We start from the raw sequence: 14,223 nt of genomic DNA, 5'->3' as shown, positions 1-14,223 counted from the left end.
TCATTGATCGTCCTCAACATTTCATCTCTGGAATTTTTATCAGAGAGATCGTATTTGTGGGTCATCCCTGTTGATGCTTCTGGACTCTTTTCTTCACCTACTCCTCGTGTTGGGGTTTTACACGGTTTCTTCACTTTGTTGTAGTAGTATGGAGGTGGGACTCTCCAGTTCACTATCAGTATACCCATCTTTCTGCGAGGAAGGATTCTGGATGAGTTTCGTCGATGGTGGTCACCTTTCCCCCCTTCTAGAATGCTACCTTACTCTTTGGTGCTGCTCTGTGACTTATGTGAGGTCTCTACTGAAGCTTCAGCAGGGAGCAAGATGCAGGAGACCCATCTGAGTCCCCTCAGAGTGCTGAGACATAGGGAACTATGGAATGACTCGGACCTGCGAGAAGAGGGCAACCCCAGCATACTCACCCAATCAGAGCCCTACTCTGGGGCTGGGGAGAGAGGACAGGGGTTAAGGATCTTTCCAGGGGCAACTTCAATGGAGCTAGTTGCTCTGTTGTTATAATATATTCTTTCATATTAAGTTTCTTGGCTGTCTAATAGAAATATTAGAACATATTTATAATATGTTCTTTCATATTAGGCTTGTTCAGTTTCTGTGTTCACTGTTACTTTGGTGATATTAGAATAGCCTACTGGACTGTTGGAGAACATCCTGGTTGTGATTGGGATAGCCAGGATGTTTTCCTCAGAACAAGGTAATGAAGATTGAGATGCATGTCCAGAGTGCTGGGATGGGGAAAAATGGCCCTCGAGGCTATGCCCCCTGCTGCTCTGCGGTACCTTTGAGGCAGTTTGCCACGTCGGTGCCCGAGCAAAAATAAAGTTCCACTTCTGATGCAGTCCTAAAACTTGCCGGGGAAGCCCTCTGGCTGGGGTGCCTGGGGGCACCTTGGCCAAGGGGGTGTGGGTGTTCTTGCAGTTCCCTGAGTCTGTTTTCTGGGCAATTGTCACAGAAGTTTTTACAATACCAAAATATCCACTGTTTTGAAAATATTTTCTAATTGGAAAAAAAAAATACCCAACATCTGAAAAGTTGGATCCGACTGAAAAACACCAAGAAAAATACATTTCACTCCCCCTGTCCAGGTACTGGCCCACTGGGACCTGCAGGACCAACTGGGCCTGCTCAGAGCCGGTTTTTAAGGCCAGAATTGTAGGGGACAGGAACCCAGATGGACTGCGTCAATAGCAGCCAACCTTCCGGGAACCGCCTTCCTTCTCCTGTCTAGGAACTGGCTCCTTTGGTGGGTCTACATATCCCATAAGAAGCAGCTTGATCACCAGAAGCCCATTAGGCCAAGAAGTCACTAGCCCCACATCAATTAATATTACACCTAAAACACCATAGTAACGGTGAGCATGAAGGTCTAAACTGCACAGATCACAATGGTGAAGCAACGCAGAAGCCCACCGAGCTTAGCTAGTGAAGAGACTATCCCAGAAGACCCAAACAGTAATGAAGCATTAAACAAACTCTCTGAAAAGAAATTTAGACGGGAGTTACTAAGGATGCACAGGGAGCTAAAAGAAGCAATAGGATGCACTGCCAATAGAATACAAGAGGATTTGAGAGCAGAAATGTGGAAAATGTGAACAACATACAAACGGAAATGACAGCACTGAAAAATCTGGTAGATTAATTGAGAAACTCAGTGGAAGGCCTTAGCAGCAGAGTTGCAGCTGCTGCTGACAGAATCGGTGAGCTCCAAGATGAAGTGCAGAGACTCTCCAGAAAACAGCAGAAGATGTAAAAGAGACTCACAATCAATGAACAGATGTCAAGAGAAAATTGGGATGAAGCCAAGAGGAATAACATAAGAATTGTTGGAATTCCAGAGGGACAGGAAGAGAACCCTGACAAAGAAGAGACTGTCAAAGACAACATTGGTATGACATTCCCAGAGCTGAAAAACACATGCGACCAAGATTCCAGAGGCCTGAAGTGTGCCAGGTAGAAGAAATCCAAATAAAACTTCCCCAAGACACATCCTGATCAAAATGATGAAAACTTTAGACAGAGACAAAATTCTGCAAGTAGCAAGATCAAAGTAGCAAAGAAAGAAATTGCCTATAAAGAAGCATCCTTAAGATTCACAGCCGACTTGTCTTATGAAACTCTCAGGTCCCGAAGACAGTGGTGTGATATAGTGAAAAAAGTAAATGAAATAAATGCTTCACCAAAAATACTTTACCCAGCTAGACTCTCATTCATATCAGAAGGAACAACACACAGTATCACAGACAAACAACAGCTCAGGAACTTCATAGACTCAAAGCCATGGTTACAAGAACAACTAAATGGACTGTTTTAAGACAAGATATGCTCCTCAAATACACCAAACTTCGCCAGAAAGATGGGACAAAACCCATAACAATAGTCTTTATCAATGTCAGTGGTCTAAATGCACTAACTAAAAAACACAGAGTGGCAGGATGGATCAGAGAATTTAACACAACATTCTGTTGCCTGCAAGAAATACATCTGAACAGTCAGAGCAAACACATACTCAAAGGCAAAGGATGGAAAACAATTCTACAGGCAAACAATGCTCTTAAAAAAGGTAGTGTGGCATTCTGGTGTCAGACCACATTGATTTTAGACTGAAGATCACAAAAGACAGTGAAGGTCTTTTCTTATTGATCAAGTGATCAGTACAGCAGGAAGAACTCACACTCCTAAATATATAGATACCTTATGAGGGACCAGCAAAGTACTTAAAAAACTACTCATAGACTTGAAGAAAGACATCCATAGCAACACAATACTAGTGAGAGATTTCAACACCGCTTTATCACCTCTAGATACATCAACCAGACTCAAGCTTAGCAAGGACATACTTTATCTGAGGGAAGAAATGGAAGAAAGGGGCTTATTAGATATATACAGAACACTTAATCCTCAAAAAGCTAAATACACATTCTTCTCCAGTATGCATGGGACATTCTCCAAGATATGCTGGGCCTCAAAACATACCTCCATTGGGGGATGGAGTGATAGCACAGTGGGTAGGGTGTTTGCCTTGCAAGCGGCCGACCCGGGTTCAATTCCCAGAATCCCATATGGTACCCTGAACACCACCCGGAGTAATTTCTGAGTGCAACGCCAGGATTAACCCCATGTGCATTGCCAGATGTGAACCGCCCCCGAAAAACAAAACAAGCAAACAAACAAAAAAACATACCTCCATAAAATTCAGAAGATAGAGATAGTATCAACGATCTTCTCAGACCATGATGCACTGGAAATATAAGTGAATCACACACACAAACAGAAAATTAAACCAAACTCCTGGAAATTAAACAGCTCATTACTGAACAACCAGTGGCTTAGAAAGGAAATCCAAGAAGAAATCAAAAGATTCCTGGAAATGAATGAAAATGAGGAGGAGTTACCAGAACTTATGAGACATGGCAAAAGCTGTGTTAGGAAAGTTTATAGCTCTACAAATATTCCTCAGGAAGTAAGAGCGAGCCCACATAAGTAACCTAACTCAGTGCTTAAGATCTTGGAGAATGACCAACAAAAGGATCCCAACCTGGCGGGAGGAAGGAAATATAAAACTTAGAGCAAAAATTAATGAGATGGAAGCCCAAAAAACAATCCCAAAGATCAGTGAAACCAAGAACTGGTTCTTTGAGAAAATAAACAAAGCCAATAAACCTCTAACAAGACTCACAAGGAAAGGGAGAGAGAAAACCCTAATAAACTGAATCAGAAACATAAAGGGGGGCATTACAACAGAAACTACAGAAATTCAAAGGATCATCAGAGATTCCTTTGAGAAGCTTTATGCCACGAAACAAGAAAACCTCGAGGAAATGGATAAATTCTTGGATTTTTATTGTCTCACAAGGCTGAACCAAGAAGACCTGGAATACCAAAACAGACCTATCACCATCAAGGAAATTGACACAGTAATAAAAAGTTTCCCCAAACACAAACTTCCCAAACACAAACCCAGATGGAATCACTGGTGAATTCTTCCAAATCTTTAAAGAAGACTTACTCCCAATCATCTAAGCTTTTTCCGGAAACTGAAGAATCAGAAACACTTCCAAACAGTTTCTATGAAGCAAAAGTCACCATGATACCAAAAGCAGACAGAGATACCACAAGAAAGAGAATTACAAGCCAATATCCCTGATGAGCACAGACGCAAAGATCCTCAACAAAATCCTAGCAAACTGAATCCAACAACTCATCAAAAAGTTCATACACCACCAAGTAGGATTCATCCCAGGGATGCAAGGATGGTTTAACATTCGCGAGTCAGTCAACATAATTCATCATATTAATAAAAGAAATAATAAAAGCCATATGATCATATCAGTAGATGCAGAGAAAGCATTTGGCAAGATTCAGCACCTGTTTATGATAAAAACACTAGCGAAATGGACATTTAAGGCACTTTCCTGAATATAGCCAAAGTCATCTACCACAAGCCCACGGCAAACATCATTCTAAGTGGGGAGAAACTAAAAACCTTTACTCTAAGATTGGGTGCAAGACAAGGTTGCCTGCTCTCGCCACTCCTATTCAATATAGTACTGAAAGTTCTGGCTCTAGCAGTCAGGCAAGAAAAAGATATCAAGATCATACATATAGGAAAGGAAGAAGTCAAGCTCTCACTATTTGCAGACGATATGATAGTATCACTGTGTCACTGTCATCTCATTGATCATCGATTTGCTCGAACAGGCACCAGTAACATTTCCATTTGTCCTATCCCTGAGATTTTAGCAACCTCTTTTTACTCATTCTTCCCAGTGGTGTTGCATCGGAGGCTCTTTCAGGGTCAGGGGAATGAGACCCATCATTGTTACTGTATTTGGCATATGAATACACCACGGGGAGCTTTCCAGGCTCTGCCTTGTGGGCAGGATGCTCTCGGTAACTTGCCAGATTCTCTGAGAGGGAGGACTAGGCTATAAGAGGTCGCGCTGCAGAATGTGGCCATGTTCTTTTGGGAGCATTGTTTTATAGTCTCTGGATCTTGGCCATTGATGAGATTACGTGGCACCAGGGGCAATTTGTGGGTGTGGCTGCCAAGCTACTGGAAAAGGGAAATCTGGGTGGAGGAGGCTCAGTCCCGATCTGAGCAGGCTTGGAGATCTCAGCCTCGGGTCCCACATAAAGGAACCAGCAGAGGAACCCAAGTGTGCAGGATATGATAGTATACTTAGAAAATCCTAAAGACTCTACAGAGAAGCTCCTAGAAACAATAGGTTTGTATAGTAAGGTGACATGCTACAAAATTAACACCCAAAAGTTGATGGCTTTCCTATATACAACTAATGAAGAGAAGAAAGAGACATTTAAAAAAAATTCCGTTCACAATAGTGCCTCAGAAAATCAAGTACCTCAGAATCAGCTTAACTGAAGAGGTGAAGGACCTATACAAGGAAAATTACAAAACACTACTTCAAGAAATAAAAGAGAACACTAGGAAATGGAGACACATCCCCTGCTCACGGATAGGGAGAATTAACATTATCAAAATGGCAATACTCCCCAAAGCACTATATAGATTTAATGTGGTCCCTACCAGCATACATGTGACATTCTTCAAAGAAATAAACAAAACACTAATGAAATTCATATGGAACAATAACCTCCCACGAATAGCTAAAACAATCCTTTTGACAAGGAAGATAGGTGGCATCACCTTCCCCAACTTCAAATTCTACTACAAAGCAGTAGTAATTAAAACAGCATGGTGTTGGACTAGAAATAGACCCGCCAACCAATCGAACAGAGTTGAATATTCTGTCACAGACTCTCAAATATATGATCACTTAATCTTTGACAAAGGATCAAGAAATGTGAAGTAGAACAAGTCTTCAACAAGTGATGCTGGAAAAACTGGACAGCTACCTGCAAAAAAAAAAAAATGAACTCTGACCTCTGTCTAATGCCAGGCACAAAAGTCAAATCAAAGTGGATTAAATACCTCATTATCAGACATGAATTCATAAAATACATGGAGGAAAATGTAGGCAGAACCCTCCATGACATTGAAGCTAAAAGCGTCTTTAAAGATCAAACCCCACTGACCATGCAAGTGGAAACAAGCATAAACAAATGGGACTACATCAAACTAAGAAGCTTCTGCACCTTAAATGCAACAGTGACCAAAATACAGTGAAAGCCCACAGAATGTGAAAGAATATTAACCCAATACCCATCTGATAAGGGATTAATATCCAGGATATACAAGACACTAGTAGAATTGTACAAGAATAAAACCTCCAACCCCATCAAAAAATGGGGAGAAGAAATGAACAGAAGCGTCCTCAAAAAAGAAATATAAATAGTCAAAAGGCACATGAAAAAATGCTCTACATCGCTAATCGTAGTGGAAGATGCAAACCAAAACAACAATGAGATATCATCTAACACCATAGAGACTGGCACACATTCAAAAGAACAAAAGCAACCAGTGCTGGTGTGGATGTGGGTAAAAAGGATACTCTTCCATTGTTGGTGGGAATGCTGACTGGTCCAGCCTTTCTGGAAAACAATATGAGCTTTCCATCAGAAACTAGAAATTGAGCTTTCATATGACCCCACAATACCATTTCTGGGAATATATCCCAAGGGTGCAAAAAAAACCACACTAGAAAAATGACATCTGAACCTGTATGTCATTGCAGCATGCTCACAATAGCCAAAATCTGAAAACAGCCCAAGTGCTGAGAACACATGACTTGTTAAAGAAACTCTGGTACATCTACACAATGGAATACTATGCAACTATTAGGAGAGGTGAAGTCATGAAATTTGCTTATATGTGGATAGACATTGAGAGTATCATGCTAAGTGAAATGAGTCAGAAAGAGAGGGACAGGGGCTAGAGTGATAGCACAGCAGGGTAGGGCGTTTGCCTTGCACGCGGCTGACCCAGGTTCGATTCCCAGCAACCCATATGGTTCCCTGAGCACTTCCAGGAGTAATTCCTGAGTGAAAAGCCAGGAGTAACCCCTGTGCATCGCCAGGTGTGACCCCAAAAAGGAAAAAAAAGAAGAAAGAAAACTCTTTGGGGCTGGAGCAATAGCACAGCGGGTAGGGCGTTTGCCTTGCACGCGGCCAATCCGAGTTAGATTCCCAGCATCCCATATAGTCTCCTGAGCACCACCAGGAGTAATTCCTGAGGCAGAGCCAGGAGTAACCCCTGTGCATCGCTGGGTGTGACCCAAAAAGCCAAAAAAAAAAAGGGACAGACATAGAAGGACTGCACTGATTTGTGGAACATAAAATAACATATTATGAGACTGACACCCAAGGACAGTAGACAAAGGGCAGGAATATAGCCCCATAGTTGGAAGCCTGTCTCATGATCTCGGGGAGAAGGCGGCTGGAATAGAGAAGGGATCACTAAGACAATGATGGTTGGAGGAATGATTCAGAATGGGAGATGTGTACTGAAAATAGATAAAGGACCAAACATGATAGCCTCTCAGTATCTATATTGCAAACCATAATGCCCAAAAGTAGAGAGACAGTATGGAGGAAATTTTCTGCCATGGATGCAGGGGGAGGGCGGGGATGGGGAAGGGAATACTGGGGACATTAGTGGTGAAAAATGTGCACTGGTGGAGGAATGGGTGTTTGATCGTTGTATGACTGAACTTCAAACATGAAGGCTTTGTAACTTTATCTCATGGTGATTCAATAAAAATAAAAATTTAAAAAAGAATAGCACTGGTTCATTATAGAAAATTTAAATAATTATCAAGAATAAGAACCATATATGGTTAATATACTTAGAAGTAGTTATGCTGTATATACTTTAAGTATTTTTGTTATAAATGCAAGTTCTCTTTATATTTTATTTGTTTTGTATTTTGTAATGGCTGGGTAAGGTAAATTATAATCTTTTAAGTTGAATTAGGTACATTAAACTCTTAAGAAATTAAGTAATTTCTTAAGTATAATTTATAATTATATAATTATATATATAATTTATAATTATATATATAATTTAAGTAACTATAAAATAGGTACCAAGTAGTGAGGTGATGGAATAGGAGGCCTTGGTCCTTTCTTCCTCCAACAAATACACTGATTCAGCAATAGTTCCCAGAATTGTCTATTTGAGTAAACCAAAAATTAATCAAAATGCTTTTCCCAACAAGGTGAAGGTGAATCCTGTGCCACTCACTCATTAAAGTCAGTAGGGACATTATACACATTCTGTTATTTATTTTTTTCTTTTGGGTCTCACTCAGACGTGCTAAGGCTTCCTCCTGGCTCTGGGCTCAGGGGTCACCCTTGGCCTCCTGGCCTCAGGATGCCGGAGATTAACAGAGACTGCCTCATGTTAGACAAGAGTCCTACCTGCTTTCTTAACACTCTGGCCCCAGATTCTAGTTCTTTATGCTCTTGCTTATTCTCTCTTGTGCCGTTGGATTGTGCAGGATCCCCATTAGAGCTTCTAGATTAACAAGATCATGTTGTATCTTTGGAGATCATCTCAAAGAAGGTGGATTTTCAGACAGATCAAGTTTTCTTCCCTAAAAGAAAGTCACGGCTGAAGGTTTTCATTTTCACTTGTATGGGGTGGAGGGGGGTTTGCATACCCAGCGGTATGCAAACTCAGGCTTACTCCTGGTCCTGTGCTCAGGGATCACTTCTGGTGGGACTCAGGGGACTATGTGTGGTTACTGGGATAAAGTGCAGGTGGGCTGTATGCAAGACAAGTGCTCGGCCCACTGTACTATATCACTTAAGGGCGGGAATTTCTTTAAATTAAAATTCTTTTGGCTGAGATTCTGTATTTTATGATACTGTTATTAATGGTTTGTCATGTATATGATTTAAAAAATGAAGTGTCATCTTTCTGTAAAAAATATTCTTAATTTTATTGAATCACCATGAGAGAGTTACAAGCTTTCATGTTTGGCTTACAATCTCACAATGATCAAACACCCATCCCTCCACCAGTGCACATTCCCCACCACCAGTATCCCTGGTATATTCCCCCTTCCCCACACTCCCCCTGCCTCTAAGGCAGACAATATTCCCCATACTCTTTCTCTACTTTTGGGCATTATTTTTTTTTTTTTTGCTTTTTGGGTCACACCCAGCGATGCTCAGAGGTTACTCCTGGCTTTGCACTCAGGAATTACTCCTGGCGGTGCTTGGGGGACCATATGGGATGCCGGGGATCGAACCTGGGTCGGCCGCGTGCAAGGCAAATGCCCTACCCGCTGTGCTATCGCTCCGGCCCCTACTTTTGGGTATTATGGCTTGCAACACAGACACTCAGAGGTCATCATGTTTGGTCCATTATCTACTTCCGGCACACATCTCCCATCCTGACTGGTTCCTCCAGCCATCATTTTCTTAGTGATCACTTCTCTATTCCATCTGCCTTCTCCCCTCCACTCATGAAGCAGGCTTCCAGCTATGGGGCAACCCCCCTGGCCCTTGTATCTACTGTCCTTGGGTGTCAGTCTCCTGTGATGTTATTCTATACTCCACAAATGAGTGCAGTCCTTCTATGTCTGTCCCTCTCTTTCTGACTCAGTTCACTTAGCATGATACTCTCCATGTCTATCCATTTATAAGCAAATTGTATGACTTCATCTCTCCCAACAGCTGCAGAGTATTCCATTGTGTAGATGTGTCATCTCTTGCCTGTGACAATGACACATGTCAAGAAGTCTGGAAACAGTGTCAGTGGTGTGAGAAACCCTCAGCTTGGTGGGAATGTCATTTTGTCCAGTTTCTATGGAAAACAACATGGACACTATCAAAAACAGGACTGGAATTTTTACCTGGTTTTTCAGTGCTGAGCAGGGGAGGGTGGCCATGAGCTGCTTCCCCGCCTCGGTCTGCAGCCGCTGCCGCCAGCAGATGGGTGAAGGAGGAACAGGGCTGCCAGGCTGGTGTGTGATCAGTGGCTGTTTATTCCATCCTCCCCTCGTGCCTGTTCCGGTCTCACTAAGCTCTCCATTCCAGTCTCACACCAGCCCTCATTCTCCCCTCCCCTGTCCCCTATGCTAGTCTCTCTGCCCTCCATCTCAACGAAGCCTGGGTCTTACCCTCCACCGCTCCGGGTAGCAACTACACCTAAGTCAGGTAGCACAGTCAACATATGAAAGCTCTTCCTACTGAAAAGACAAAGACCTCTTGCAGCTAGGAGATCTGCTTGTCCCACTGAGGGGTGTCTTTCTCCTTTCCTTAGTCCAAACCATCTTAGATTTACTCACTTCTAAATAATCTTTCTAGCAATTTTGTATGGACACAGTAAGAGATAGATTAATCTTGTAGGGTGGTACTCCTGGGGACATCTAGCTATAGATCCCAGACTACAGTGCTCAGGCCAGATTAGTCTCTTAACCCTTGCCGGCTCCTAATCAAGTTCTTATTCTTTGTGTCATGACAGAATTTGTCCATCATCATGCTCTTAATTTATGGTTAAGTATTATGGTGCTTGGCTGGCCTGTTTCGATGCCAGGGTAGCTCACGGTTTGCCATGGGTCCATCCAGTCCATCTTTGGGACCCTGCTTTTGGGGTGTTAGGAACTAAGGGCAGCTGAGGTTTAAATCAAGAAAACATATGCCCCAGAGCAAATATTATTCAGTCAGTTAACTCCCAAGTTACAAAACCGTCGCATTAACTGTCTTCCTGTGTCTATACAAAAAAGAAATTGCTCTAAAGTAATGGTGCAAAGGACATAAGGAGAAGAGAAAAGCAATATTTCACTTACAAATACAAATCCAGAGTCCTTAGAAGGATCTGACCTTACAAGTCAACAGTCTGATTAGGGGATAAAGGAGATTGACCAGTTGGAAGCAGAGTACAGAGAAGAGGCTAAAAGATAAACATAGCAGAACGGAAGTGCCTTGGGAGCACTGTGATGGTTGTAACCCAATAAAACTGAGCTCCCCAAGGCCAGGGAGAAAGGACAAACCAGAGTTATCCTACAATCTAGCACCATACAGACCATGGGGTTCTGGCAAGAGGATGTCCCAAACCTCCCTCCTACCTTCAATGATTGAGTCTGGTTTTGCATATTGCCAGACTGTTGGACTTTCTCAGCTAGTTTTGATTATCTAAAAATGGGATTTTTTCCCCCAAATTGTTACTGAATTTATGTTTATTGTTATTGTATTTATTTTGTTTTTTTGAGGAAGGCAGGTTCAAGGCCAACTTCACAAGCATCTACTGATGTCACATTTTTTTTTTTTACTTATTTACTTATTACCTTATTTATTGAGTGTCATAACTGCCCTAAGTTAGTTAAAAGTATTGCAGTGGACTAAATTGAGTCCCATTTTAACTTATGTTACTTTACATACTTGAAAATTATAACAAGTTGTAACATGTTGAGTAGACATTTTTTAAATCAAATTTCTTATAGATTCCACTCAGATTGTTAACTTCTTTTAATGTGAAAATATTTATTTTTCAGAGAATTTTCTCTAAGTTCGTAAGCCTTCTAGAATGTTAAAACTCTTTTAAGATAATTATAGCTCTGCCCAGAATAGAATTAGAATAGAACCTGCACAGAATAGTAATAAAATTATTATTTTATAGTAATAGTAATTATAATTATTATTTTTGGTTCTCCCTAATATTTCAAACCCAGATTAGCAATTTGAAATAATTAGCCTTTTTTTTATAGGAATCTGTATACTGAAAGTTATCTTCAGGATCAGAAGCATTTGCTGACAATTAAGAAATAGTTTTTAGTTTTGATTATTTCTATACAGCATAAATGCAATATGTCTGAATGAGCTGATGACCACATTATATATTTGCCTTAGACAATATTGTAGTATTTGACTGTATCTCCAAAATTGGAAACCTGACGTCTGGTAATATTTAAAATATATATGTTAAGCTTAGTTTATCTGCCTTAGAAAATTATAAGACATTTGTTTGAAAAATCTTTAAAGAACTTTTAGAATGAAGGATGTTAGAGCAATGAATGATCAGATCTCAGACTGCTATATCAATCCTAGTATCTGTTAACTTGCTTAATTCACATGAAATGTGGATGAACAGTGGGTAGACATAGGTTCTAGGAGTCAAGTGAATCAAAAGTATTTTTTCTCGGAGTTTCAGAAAATAAATCATCTTATTATTAATAAGTTACTTCTAGGTAGTTATTTCGTTAAAAATGCTTATTACAAGGGACCAAATTAATAGTACAGCAGATAGGGCACTTGCCTTGTACGTGGCTGAACTGGATTCAACCTTCAGCATCCTGTATGCTCCCGCTAGCAGCACCAGGCACGATCCCTGAGCTTGAAGCTAGAGTAGGCCTGAAGCACAGCTGGTATGGCCCCCAGAGCCAAAAACAAACAAAATTTTATATATAATATATATATAAAATATTCAATAATGTATTACCAGAAGATGAAATTTAGCACTATTGGCCAATAATCTAAAAGGTGAGAATAGCCTTATTTGATATCTTACATGTAAAAATTTCATAATGCTTATAATATAACTATATTGTGTATACCTTAATAGTACTTGAGTTCATCTTGAATTCATTAAAATTAATTAACATTTAAGGTAGTGGATTTTGATTTAAAGATCTCAAAGCAGTTTTCTGTATATGATAGCTTATTACTTTTTCAGTCTAACCCTATGAGATAGTTATTAGTATTATTCTTTATTTTACAAATGAGGTACAAATGAAACCAAGAAAAGTCTTAGGGGACTTGTTTACATTCCCAAAGTAGGCTGACTGTAGAAAAGCAATAAAGACATAATCTCCTGACTGAAAGATTTTCAACCTTTCCTTTGAATATATTTTTTATTCTATCTAAAATGGTACATTGTCCATGAAAATTAGAGCATTATTGCATGCTCACTGTTTTAGGAAATTAAAATGGATCTGAGGAATTTAATAAAATATCTCTTTCTTGCTATTACATTTTAATTAGATTTCTGGGGAAATATGAGTGATCAAATGTTCTCACTGTGCTTAAGTAGTTATTTCTTTGTCCAGTGACATTGGTGCATTACAGAGGGTGTCAGTTTGAGGAGAATATGGTAACTGTAACTGCAGTGGAGATCTAGTGTAATTTTTTACTGTTTGGGAAAGTCATAAAATTCACTTCATCACTGAGTCATGGGGTTGTCTTTCCTGGTCTACTTATATAAAATATAAGATATATTCTATATGTAACATACATAGATATATAAGGTATATATTAGAATTTTCATTCCAAAATTTTCTAGTCGTTACATTGTCTCGTGTTGTTGTTTCTTTGGAGGCCACATCGGAGAGTGCTCAGGGCTTACTCCTGACTGCACTCAGGGGTCACGCCTGGCAGGCTTGTGGGTCCATATGGGGTGCCAGGGATTGACCTCAGGCTTTTATTTATTTATTTTTTTAACGAATGAACATAGAGGTACAGTAACAGACTTACAAATGTTTGTGCTTACGTTTGAGTCATACAATGATCAAGTACCCATCCCTTCAGCAGTGCCCATTCTCTACCACCAGTGATCCCAGTATCCCTCCCACCACCCCCGCCCCTCCCCCCCAACTCAGCCCCACCTGGGGGGAGGGGCACCTCTGTAGCAGTCGCATTCCCTTTTGCTCTCTGTCCTTTTGGGTGTTGTGGTTTGCAATACAGGTATTAAGTGGCCATCATGTTTCAGCATCCATCTCCCATCCCGAACAGGCTCTCCCAGCACCCTTACTTGGTGTTCCCTTCCTATCTGAGCTGCCTTTTCCCCCAGCATGAGAGGCCGGCTTCCAAGCTGTGGAGCAATCCTCCTGGCCCTTATCTCTACTATCTTTTGGTGTTAATCTCCCATTCTGTTACTTTATATTCCACAAATGAGTGCAGTCCTTCTATGTCTGTCCCTCTCTTTCTGACTCAGCTCACTTAGCATGATACACTTCTTTTCGATCCACTTATGTGCAAATTTCATGGCTTCAGTTTTTTCTAGCAGCTGCATAATATTCTATTGTGTAGATATACCAGAGTTTCTTTAGCCAGTCATCTGTTCTTGGGCACTTGGGTTTTTTCCAGATTCTGGCTATTGTAAACAGTGCTGCAATGAACATACAAGAGCAGATGTCATTTCTACTATACTTCTTTGCATCTCTGGAATATATTCCCAGAAGTGGTATTGCTGTGACCTCAGGTTTTAAAATTTTATTTTTTTCCTACTTAAATGCTTGCAACATTTTATTTATTTATTTATTTGCTTTTTGGGTCACACCTGGC

The 14,223-nt window shown here is 40.6% G+C and overlaps 1 protein-coding gene across 1 annotated transcript in view; it reads left to right on the top strand.

Annotated features, from left to right (window-relative positions):
• TMEM117 (transmembrane protein 117) overlaps window positions 1-14,223 on the top strand; it is a 530,514-nt gene that overhangs the window by 148,542 nt on the left and 367,749 nt on the right. The window lies entirely within an intron of this gene.

Source organism: Sorex araneus, chromosome 6 (assembly GCF_027595985.1).
Source record: "Sorex araneus isolate mSorAra2 chromosome 6, mSorAra2.pri, whole genome shotgun sequence".
NCBI lineage: Eukaryota > Metazoa > Chordata > Mammalia > Eulipotyphla > Soricidae > Sorex > Sorex araneus.
Note: the sequence above shows the minus strand (reverse complement) of the source record. Positions and strands in the feature narration are given on the sequence as shown.